Below are 11,952 nucleotides of genomic sequence, written 5' to 3'. Positions count from 1 at the left end.
GCTGCTCCCGTTCGGGCAAAAGTCCTTTTCTGGAAAAACTGTTCCGGAAAAGGGCCAGCGTAGACAGCACAGTAGTCTTTTCTGCAAAAAAGCCCAGATCACAAAAATGACGATCGGGGCTTTTTTCCGGAAAAGCGAGTCTACATTGGCCATGGACGCTTTTCCGGAAAAAGTGCTTTTCTGGAAAAGCATCCTGCCAATGTAGATGCCCTTTTCCGGAAATACTTATAATGGAAAAACTGTTCCATTTTAAGCATTTCCGGAAAAGGGTGCCAGTGTAGACGTAGCCTTATGGTTTGGTTCCAACCAGCCCACTCAAATTAAGGGAGAGATGACATTTCATGCTATAACTACCCCTGCAGGTGATGTACCTGATTGTCCATGATGGTAGCTCTCCTTGGATGTGGAGAGAAATCTCATTCTACAGTAGGTGATGATCACCTTGATACCAGGAATGATATGTTACCGGTAGACACTAGATCCATTTATATACTCTCCTACCACCTGTGGGAGAAAAATCAAATAACTCCAATTGTGTCTAAAGGGGGGAACTGTGCAGAAATCATAACTTTCTAAAAGAAAACTGCTGTAAGGGTTAAAAAGTTTTCCAGACCTCTCTCCCTGTAACAGAGAGAAATCAAATTAGCTCTAATCAAAGACCCTTACAAATGACTATCTCAAATTCATGGATACTCCTAGTCTGTCACAATTTGTCATGTAAACCCTTATCTTTGTCACAGTTTGCCTTGTAGACTCCTCCACTCAAGTTCTCATGTGGCTTTGTGTACTGTAAAAACTTACTTCTAGCACTCCTGGGGTGAACAGAAGTCTCAGAGTACTTCTGCTGAGACTTTGATATGTTAAAGAAGAACAATCAGCAACTGAACTGTCTAAGCATTCTGTATATAGGATACCTGAATCTGTCTGTCAGGGCTGCTGCTTCACTCTTGGAAGTGACAGCCTGCATGCATGCATCATAAAGTTTTCTCTTCTAAGTTTCTTTCCTGCCTCACTGATTTGACCTCCGGCCTCGGACCCTTCTGGGGGCTCTGTACCCCAGGGGAGCGAGATTTCCCCCTCACACCCCCATTTTTCCCAGCAAATGCTGGATTCTACACGAGGGCTATGTCTACACTGGCATGATTTTCCGGAAATGCTTAAAACAGAACAGTTTTCCGTTATAAGTATTTCCGGGAAAAGAGCGTCTACATTGGCAGGATGCTTTTCTGGAAAAGCCCTTTTTCCGGAAAAGCATCCGTGCCAATGTAGACGCACTTTTCCGGAAAAAAGCCCCGATCGTCATTTTTGCGATTGGGGCTTTTTTGCAGAAAACAGTACTGTGCTGTCTACACTGGCCCTTTTCCGGTACAGTTTTCCGGAAAAAGGACTTTTGCCCGAGTGGGAGCAGCATAGTTTTTCTGGAAAAGCAGCTGATTTCTTACAATATATTGTCAGTGCTTTTCTGGAAATTAAAGGGGCGTAGACAGCTGGCAACTTATTCCGGAAAAGCGGCTGATTTTCTGGAATAAGTGGCCCAGTGTAGACACAGCCCAAGAGTGTGGGTGTTCTCTGGGGGGTTTGATTATACAGCTGACACTGATCATGCAAGTGGGCAGCTGGAACAGTTTTATCCACTGAAAGCCCAGCCTGGAAGAGGACATTAGCTTACAGGAAGTACTGGAAGTGCTAATAAATAAGTACAATTATGACATTGTTGGCTTCACAGAAACTTGGTGGGATAATACACGTGATTGGAATGTTTGTATAGAAGGGTACAGAATGTTTGTATAGAAGCTTGCTCAAGAAGAATAGACAGGGAAAAAAGAGAGGAGGTGTTGCCTTATACATTAAAAATGAACACACTTGGAGTGAGGTGGAGGTGAGTATAGGAGACGGAAATGTTGAGAGTCTCTGGGTTAAGATAAAAGGGATTAAAAACAAAGGCGATGTCATGCTAGGAGTCTACTACAGGCCACCTACCCAGGTGGAAGAAACGGATAAGGCTTTTTTTAAACAACTAACAAAATCATCCAGAGCTCAGGATTTGGTGGAGATGGGGGACTTGAACTATCCAGATATATGTTGGGAAAATAACACTGCGGGGCACAGACTATCCAATAAGTTCTTGGACTGCATTGGAGACAACTTTTTATTTCAGAAGGTTGAAAAAGCTATCAGGGAGAAAGCTGTTCTAGATTTGATCCTAACAAAGAAGGAGGAACTGGTTGAGAATTTGAAAGTGGAAGGCAGGTTGGGTGAAAGTGATCATGAACTCATAGAGTTCACAATTCTAAGGAAGGGTAGAAGGGAGAACAGCAAAATAGAGACAATGGATTTCGGGAAGGCGGATTTTGGTAAACTCAGAGAGCTGATAGGTAAGGTCCCATGGGAATCGAGACTGAGAGGAAAAACAACTGAGGAGAGTTGGCAGTTTTTCAAAGGGACATTGTTAAGGGCCCAAAAGCAAGCTATTCTGATGTGTCAGAAAGATAGAAAATATGGCAAAAGACCACCTTGGCTTAACCACAAGATCTTGAATGATCTATAAATAAAAAAGGAGTCATATAAAAATGGAAAGTAGGACAAATTACAAAGGATGAATATAGGCAAAAGCACAGGAATGAAGGGGCAAGATTAGAAAGGCAAAGGCACAGAATGAGCTCAAACCAGCTACGGGAATAAAGGGAAACAAGAAGATGTTTTATAAATACATTAGAAGCAAGAGGAAGACCAAGGAAAGGGTAGGCCCACTGGTCAGTGAAGAGGGAGAAACAGTAACAGGAAACTTGGAAATGGCAGAGATGCTTAATGACTTCTTTGTTTCGGTCTTTACTGAGAAGTCTGAAGGAATGACTGACATAGTGAATGCTAGTGGGAAGGGGGTAATTTTAGAAGGTAAAATAAAAAAAGAACAAGTTAAAAATCACCTAGAAAAGTTAGATGCCTGCAAGTCACCAGGGCCTGATGAAATGCATCGTAGAATACTCAAGGAGCTGATAGAGGAGGTATCTTAGCCTCTAGCTATCATCTTTGGAAAATCATGGGAGACAGGAGAGATTCCAGAGGACTGGAAAAGAGCAAATATAGTGCCCATCTATAAAAAGGGAAATAAGAACAATCCAGGAAACTACAGACCAGTTAGTTTAACTTCTGTGCCAGGGAAGATAATGGAGCAAGTAATTAAGGAAATCATCTGTAAACACTTGGAAAGTGGCAAGGTGATAGGGAACAGCCAGCATGGATTTGTAAAGAACAAATCATGTCACACCAATCTGATAGCTTTCTTTAATAGGATAACGAGTCTTGTGGATAAGGGAGAAGTGGTGGATGTGGTATACCTAGACTTTAGTAAGGCGTTTGATACGGTCTCACATGATACTCTTATCAATAAACTAGGCAATACAACTTAGATGGGGCTACTATAAGGTGGGTGCATAACTGGCTGGATAACCATACTCAGAGAGTAGTTATTAATGGTTCACAATCCTGCTGGAAAGGCATAACAAGTGGGGTTCCGCAGGGGTCTGTTTTGGGACCGGCTCTGTTCAATATCTTCATCGACGATTTAGATATTGGTATAGAAAGTACGCTTATTAAGTTTGCAGATGATACCAACCTGGGAGGGGTTGCGACTAATCTGGAGGATAGGATCATAATTCAAAATGACCTGGACAAATTGGAGAAATGGTCTGAGATAAATAGGATGAAGTTTAATAAAGACAAATGAAAAGTACTCCACTTAGGAAGGAACAATCAGTTTCACACATACAGAATGGGAAGCAATGGTCTGGGAAGGAGAACAGCAGAAAGAGATCTAGGGGTTATAGTGGACCACAAGTTGAATATGAGTCAGCAGTGTGATGCTGTTGAAAAGAAAGCAAACGTGATTCTCGGATGCATTAACACCGTGGTCACCAACCAGTAGATCGCGATCTAACGGTAGATCTCAGGGGCTCTAAGAGTAGCTCTTGAGCCCTCTCTGAACTGCGCCCCTGCACAGTACATTTACATTAGATTTCCTCTTTTGAGGAGCAGCTACTCACCGAGCAACAACACAGGTGAGTAGCTGTGAGGAATGGTGGGAGCTGGGAGGTCGGGAGGGCTGAAACATCCCAGCAAGCTGACTGTGGCTTTCAGCTGAAAGAGGATACCCCGCGCTCCAGCTGATCGGCAGCTTCTTCTCTGCACCTGCCCACATGGAGCTTGGTGCACCCTGGCTGAGCGCCATGGCCAGCTGGCCGGGCAGCCACTTCTCTTCCCTCCGACCTGGCTGCCCGGCCAGCTGATGGGGCTTCCTGCTGTAACGCGTCAGCCCACCAACCTGCGAGGGTTCTGCCCTGGGCTGCTTCCTTTACCCCACCCCGGTGTCCTGCCGCGGGGAGGCTCACCTTCCCTTTCGTGGCCAGACTGCCAGTGGGCTCACCTCTGGCTGGCGGAATAGCGTGCCGCAATCCCCCCTGTCCCTCAACGGCCCTCCCGGCTCGGCCGTCTCTGCGGGGAGCTCCTCTTCCTGGGCTCTCCCCCTTCCTTCTCTTCTTCTCCCCTCTCCCAACTATGGCAGTGGCGTTTTAAAATGCCCCGCCGCCCTTGCACGTCACCTGTCAGAAGGGGGCGGGGCCGATGTCCTCCCACCGATCCTCAGCGCACCGGACGTTCGGCGGAGGGCGGGACCTTTCCGCGCTACCCCAGCGCTCCCTGACTGCCGCCCACGCGTCAGCCGGCTCCGCTCTCCCCGGCGCGGCCCCGGAGCATGCCGCGCACCGCCGGACTGCTCCCCCGTTGGCGACGAGCAGCGCCTGCTCAGTGGGAGGCATCGTGCGGGGAGGGGATGCCCCGTCACACCCAGACTTCAAGACACTGGCAGATACTGTTCAGTCATAGGTGTCACACTGAGACTTTGTTATTGGAAGAAAAAATATATAATTATCAATACTTGATTTTAGATTTACAAAATAGAGAACAAAATGTATAATTGTAAATGCTTCATTTGACATTTAAATAGCATGAATTAAAAACAGACCATTTATTTCATAACTATAAACGTGTGATTTTAATTTTATATATTGCATAATTTAAAAATAAACTGTTTAACAGAGTGTATAAGGGCTGGGAATAACAAGTGATGGACAGGAGACTAGAGGGGGCGGGGCTTCAGGGAAGGGGTGGGGCGGTAGATCTTCGCCTGCTCTGAAACTTAAAAAGTGATCTTGGGTATAAAAAGGTTGGAGATCACTGACAGGTGTGTCGTGAGCGAGACACGAGAAGTCATTCTTCCGCTCTACTCTGCGCTGATTAGGCCTCAGTTGGAGTATTATGTCCAGTTCTGGGCACCGCATTGCAAGAAAGGTGGAAAAATTGGAGAGGGTCCAGAGAAGAGCAACGAAAATTATGAAAGGTCTAGAGAACATGACATATGAGGGAAGGCTGAAGGAATTGGGTTTGTTTAGTTTAGAAAAGAGAAGACTGAGGGGGGGCATGATAGTAGTTTTCAGGTATCTAAAAGGGTGTCACAAGGAGGAGGGAGAAAACTTGTTCATCTTGGCCTCTGAGGATAGAACAAGAAGCAATGGGCTTAACCTGTAGCAAGAGAGGTTTAGGTTGGACATTAGGAAAAAGTTCCTAACTGTCAGGGTGATCAGACACTGGAATAAATTGCCCAGAGAGGTTGTGGAATCTCCATCTCTGGAGATATTTAAGAGTAGGTTAGATAAATGTCTATCAGGGATGGTCTAGACAGTATTTGGTCCAGGGGACTGGACTCGATGACCTCTCGAGGTCCCTTCCAGTCCTAGTATTCTATGATTCTACTGTCCCCCTTCATTCACAGACCAAGGAAATCACACCATGGATGTGTGAATGAATTTGGTTATTAACATGCAGCTTGAATATGCTGCAGATTTCTTCAAAATACTGTTTATTTTTAGTGTGTGAAAAAGCTTCATAGACTCCTAGGGCTGGAAGAGACTTCAGGAGTCATCGAGTCCAGCCCCCTGCCCAAAGCAGAAAAACCCAAACTAAATCATCCCAGCCAGGGCTCTGTCAAGCTGAAACTTATCCTCTAGGGATAGAGATTCCACCCCCTCCCTAGGAAACCCATTCCAGTGCTTCATCACCCTCCTAGGGAATTACTTTTTCCTAATGTTCAACCTAGACCTCCTGCAACTTGAGCCCATTGCTCCTGGTTCTGCCATCCGTCACCACAGAGAACAGTCTCTCTCCATCCTCTTTGGAACCCCCCTTCAGGAAGTCGAAGGCTGCTATCAGATCCCCCCTCACTCTTCTCTTCTGCTGACTAAACAAGCCCAAATCCTTCAGCCTCAACTCGGAGGTCATATGCTCTAGCCCCCTAATCATTTTGGTTGCCCTCCACTGGACCCTCTTCAATGCATCCACACCCTTTCTATAGTGGGGGCCCCAAAATTAGATGCAATACTCCAGACGTGGCCTCACCAATACTGAATAAAGAGAAATAATCACTTCTCTGGATCTGCTGATAATGCTCCTCCTAATGCACCCTAATATGTCATTAGCCTTGTTGGCTACAAGGGCACACTGTTGACTCATATCCAAGTTGTCATCGACTGTAATCCCCAGGTCCTTTTCCGCAGAACAGCTACTTAGCCAGTCGGGCCCCAGCCTGTACCAATGCTTGGGATTCTTCCATCCCAAGTGCAGGACTCTCCACGTGTCCTTGTTCAACCTCAACAGATTTCTTTTGGCCCAATCCTCCAATTGATCTAGGTCACTCTGGACCCCTATCCCTACCTTTCAGCGTGTCTACCTCTCTCCTTAGCTTAGCGTCATCCACAAACTTGCTGAGGGTGCAATCCATCCCCTCATCCAGGTCATTAATAAAGATGTTGAACAAAACTGGCCCTAGAACTAATCCTTGCGGTGCTCCACTTGAAAAGGACCGCTGGCCAGACATCAAGCTGTTGATCACTACCCGTTGGGCCTGACAGTCTAGTCAGCTTTCTGTCCACCTTGCAGTCCATTTATCCAAGCCATACTCCCTTAACTTGCTAGCAAGAATATTATGGGAGACCATATCAAAACTTTGCTAAAGTCAAGAAAGATCACATCCACTGACTTTCCCCTACCCACAGAGCCAGTTACCTCATCATAGAAGCTAATCAGATTGGTCAGGCATGACTTGCCCTTGGTGAAGCCATGCTGACTATTCCTGATCACATTCCCCTCTTTCAAGTGCTTCAAAATAGATTCCTTGAGAATCCCCTCCCTCCATGATTTTTCCAGGGACTGAAGTAAGGCTGACTGGTCTGTAGTTTCCTGGATTATCCTTTCTCCCTTTTTTAAAGATGGGCAGTACATTTGCCTTGTTCCAATCATCCGGGACCTCCTCCAATCTCCATGAGTTTTCAAAGATAATGGCCAAAGGCTCTGCAATTACATTTGCCAACTCCCTCCGTACCCTTGGATGCATTAAATCCGGACCCACGGATTTGTGTATGTCTCACTTTTCTAAATAGTTCTTAACCTGTTCTTTCTCCACCGAGGGCTGCCCACCTCCTTCCCGTATTGCATTGCCTAGTGCAGTAGTCTGGGAGCAGACCTTGTCTGTGAAGCTTCAGGCGGTAGCTGAGAGAGAGGTAAATAAAGCATTGAGTATTTCAGCTTTTTCCACATCATCTGTCACTAGGTTACCTCCCTCATCCAGTAAGGGTCTGACACCCTCTCTGATCACCCTCTTACTGCTAACATGCCTGTAGAAACCTTTCTTGTTACCCTTCACGTCCCTTGCTAGCGCTAACTGCAATTCCAATTGCTTTCGCCTTCCTGATAACTCCCCTGCATTCTTGAGCAATATGTTTATATTCCTCCCTAGTCATCTTGTCCAAGTTTCCATTTTTTATAAGCTTCCTTTTTGTGTTTAAGCTCGCCAAGCATTTCCCTGGTAAGCCAATCTGGTCTCCTACCTTATTTGCTTTTCTTATTGAGCATCCGGATGGTTTCTTCCTGTGCCTTTAATAAGCCAGTTCTCCTGGACTCCTTTCCCCTTCATGTTAGCATTCCAGGGGATCCTGCCCATCAGTTCTCTGAGGGAGTCAAATTCTGCTCTTCTAAAATCCAGGGTGTATATTTTGTTGTTCTCCTTTCTTCCTTTGGTCAGGATCCTGAAATAGACCATCTCATGATCACTGCTGCCCAGATTGCAACCCACATCTACTTCCCCTACTAGTTCCTCCCTGTTTGTGAGCAGCAGGTCAAGCTGCGCATGGCCCCTGGTCAGTTTCTTCAGCACTTGTACCAGGAAGTTATCCCCAGCATTCTCCCAAAACTTCCTGGATTGTCTGTGTCTTGCTGTATTGGTCTCCCAACAGATGTCAGGGTGATTAAAGTCCCCCAGGAGAACCAGGGCCTGTGATCTGGAAGCTTCTCTCAGTTGTCTGAAGAAAGCCTTGTCTACCTCATCCACCTGATCCGGTGGAATATAGCAGACACCTACCACAACATCACCCCTGTTGCTTCTGTCTCTAAACTTAACCCATAGACTCTCAGGCTTTTCTTCCTCTATCTACTGGAGCTCTGAGCAATCATACTGCTCTCTTACATACAGTGCAACCCCTCCTCCTTTTCTCCCCCGCCTGTTCTTCCTGAACAGTTTATACCCTTCCATGGCGGTGCTCCAGTCATGTGAGTCATCCCACCAAGTCTCCATTATTCCAGTCAAATCACAGTTCTTTGACTGGGCCAGGGCTTCTAATTCTTTCTGTCTGTTTCCTATTCATGTAGATACCCTTAGATACACCTTAGATAACCAGTTGATTGCCCTACCTTCTCCATTTGAATCAGGGGTCCTCCTTTGTTGCTCCTTCCTCCGTGTTTCTTCCCCATATCCCACTTCCCCACAGGTTTGAACTCTTTATTATGTTATATTGACAGTTATGCTCAGTGAGGGATGGAGATGGTATGTTAGGGAGTAAGTGTTGTAAGACCTAAACCAGTGACAGGTTCATCTTGTAAAATGACAAATATTGCTGTAGCGCTCTGCAAATCTCAGATTTTGAAGTCAAAATTAAACTGCTTGGAGGAAATTGATGCAGGATTCCCCTTGGAAGCCTGGGCCCCTAATCAGGGCACTTTTCAGATGCAATAAAGCACTAATTTAATTAATCCTCCAGGAATCCAAATCTAAGCCTAAGCATCCTTGGCCTCTTGCTTCAGGGAAAGCTGCCGCTCTGGTTTCTGTCTGTATACTTCCTTCACAGAGCTTTCCAAGGCCGTCCAGCAAAGAGGGGAGTCAAATACAGTAGGAAGAAAGGGGCTTTTTCCTCTACTAGCAGGGGGAAACTGAAGCTTTCATTCTATATTGTAAAGGATCTCTTGCAGATACAGCTGCATGATTCTGCTTTAAAATATTAGCAGACTCCAGGAATAAATCTGAGCAGAAAATGAAAGGGGTGGGAGAGAAATTGTTAAGCAAAAGTGGCTGGCTGCAAAGCATTCTGGTTCCATAGCTCAGAGTTTTAGGGGCGATGCTGATCCCGGGGCGCACACCACCCTCCTGCAACCCTTGTATGCACAAGTGACATGTAAATCTCTGCCAGGAGCCTGCTGAGGCAGTACAAGCATATAGGTGGGGGCATAGGGATAGCTTGTAAGGACTCACTGCTAACCCCCAATAGAACAAAGTAGCTCAAACGTGGCCGGTGGTTTCTAGAGGTGTGGTCACCTTTAGTGTGGAGATATGGCCTATGCTCACAGCCCACCTCAAAGCCCCATAAGCCAGCTGGATTTTCAGCCTCCATGGAAAAGATAGAGATAGCTGCACTCTGCTCCATTTTCTTGCAAGTTAAATACAAACTCTCCAGTTGCAGGCAAGTTGCCAGGGCAGCCCTTGTCAGCAGAACAAAATGTTCCCCTCCTCCCCCCGCCACTGAGACTGGTTGGGATCCAGCTTTCTGAACCAGCAGGCCCTGCTGCAGTAACCAAACATGCTCCCAGAGGCAGTGTGCAGCACCTGTGGCCTGAAGAGCTCTGGATCAAAGCCCTGGGAGCATTTTTTAAAAACCCTGGAGCACCAGGTTGCTCCACTCCCCACTAGCAGCAGCTGCTGTTCAGCTGTGTCAGTGGAACCGCCCACCCAGACTTTGAAATGCCACTGGTAGAGGTGGAAGTAGAACTAGTTCATGGATACGGGGGAGTGGTGGTGAGCACCCATCCTTTCCCTGGAAATGGCACCTGAAACTTGTCTGGCTGACGTGGTGAAATGGTACGGAAAAAATTGCAGTTGCTGAGCTAGTTCACTACTGATCTGGTTCCGCTCCAAGGGAATCCATCATCTCGCTCTCGTTCTAGAGATGAATATTGTTTGTGCATAGCCGTGCGGCAGCACAGTGTAAGTGAACCAGCCAGGTGGATCTTTGCTTCTCTCCATCAAATAGAAATCAAATAGGTAAATTTTTCTTTTTATTTCATATATAACAACAGTGACCACTTCCCATCAGAACATGCTCCAGTGAGGGGGATGGTTTGAACTCTGACCACAGCTTTTATGGATCCTGGTCTGTCAGGGAATTGGCCAGGTGCATCTCTAGTGCCGGAGAGATCAGTGTAGTATACAGTATGAATTAAGGGCTACCGGTAGGCAAGGCACTGTACACTTAGAAGACAAGGCCCCTGCTCTGTGAAGTTGAACACCCAAGGCAGGTGTTATTTACTGGTACAGTCAGAGCTCACAGGAGCCTTAGTCATGGATTAGACTCCATTGTGCTAGGTGCTGTACAAACAGAACAAAAAGATGGTCCCTGCCTCCAAAGAGTTTACAAAGTAAGTAAAGATAATGGACCATGGGTGATAGAAAAGGGGAAGAGATAAATGTAAACAATGGGAAAGAACTAAAGCTAAGCTCTTATAAGCACAATACTTTTTAAGGATAAGATAGTTTATCTATTAGTATTGTCTCCATAATGACCAGACACCAGAGTGGGAGTTGATAGCAGTTGAATATAGTGGAAGCTCTGTGGGGCGGGGTGATCTCGCAGGGATGTGGCACAGATCTCAGACTCTGGGCCATGTCAAATCTTGAACTGCTGTCATCTGCCCTAATCCTATCTCTATGGGAATGTATTGGAGTGCACAGCAAGGCATTCGAAAAAAGAAGACAGTACGTTTTGGAGGAGAATTTGGACATGAGGAAAACAGAAAGGGAGTTTTACTTTTAAAACTTTAGTTAAATCTAGATCGGATTACAGGAAACAGCCACAAAGCAGGGATCTGAAGTTGAGATCAAATGAGCCAGCTCTTTGGGCCCTGCATGAATTTTTCCTGATCAGCAGTTCTTTAGTTTCTCACGACATGACCTTCCATTCTCTCCTCCTCAAAAGGCACTTTTACACATCTGTTCAGCTCCTGGGGTGGCAGGAAAGGTGGGTGCTCTAGTGTAGATAAGGTTCCAGCAGCTGCTACCATTTTAACCACCCTGTCACATAGACTTGCTCTGGCTTAGTCAAAAAGGTACTTAAAATACCAGTGGCTACTGGACTGTTGTTTAACCCGCATAAGAACGGCCATACAGGGTCAGACCAAAGGTCCTTGTAGCCCAGTATCCTGTCTGTCGGCAGTGGCTAATGCTGAGACAGAGTTGCACAGGAGTAACAAGAGTGGGAATATCTTTATTAAAAAAGACTTGGGCAGAGAAGGGCAAGGAGACCTGTCAGCCCTACGCCAGTCGCCTCCGCTCCCCGGGGTTACTTGAAGAAAGCGTCTGTAATGGTAAGAGGTGCCAAATGTACCCCCCAGGCACACTTGTCTTTTGTTCTCTTCACTATAAATTCTTATCGTGCGCTCATCACTGAAGCATCCTGTTACAGTCCCCTCCTGCCCATCTTTGCTTGTTATCAGGGTTCCAGTCCTGCCACTGGATCCCCTCAGGAAGATCTTGCTGCCATTGACCTGCAAGGGCCCTGACTGTGTTCGTGGCCTTAGAAT

Source organism: Pelodiscus sinensis, chromosome 14, assembly GCF_052426305.1.
Source record: "Pelodiscus sinensis isolate ZL-2025 chromosome 14, ASM5242630v1, whole genome shotgun sequence".
Taxonomy (NCBI): Eukaryota; Metazoa; Chordata; order Testudines; family Trionychidae; genus Pelodiscus; species Pelodiscus sinensis.
The sequence above is the reverse complement of the archived record's forward strand: the minus strand, read 5'-3'. Positions refer to the sequence as shown.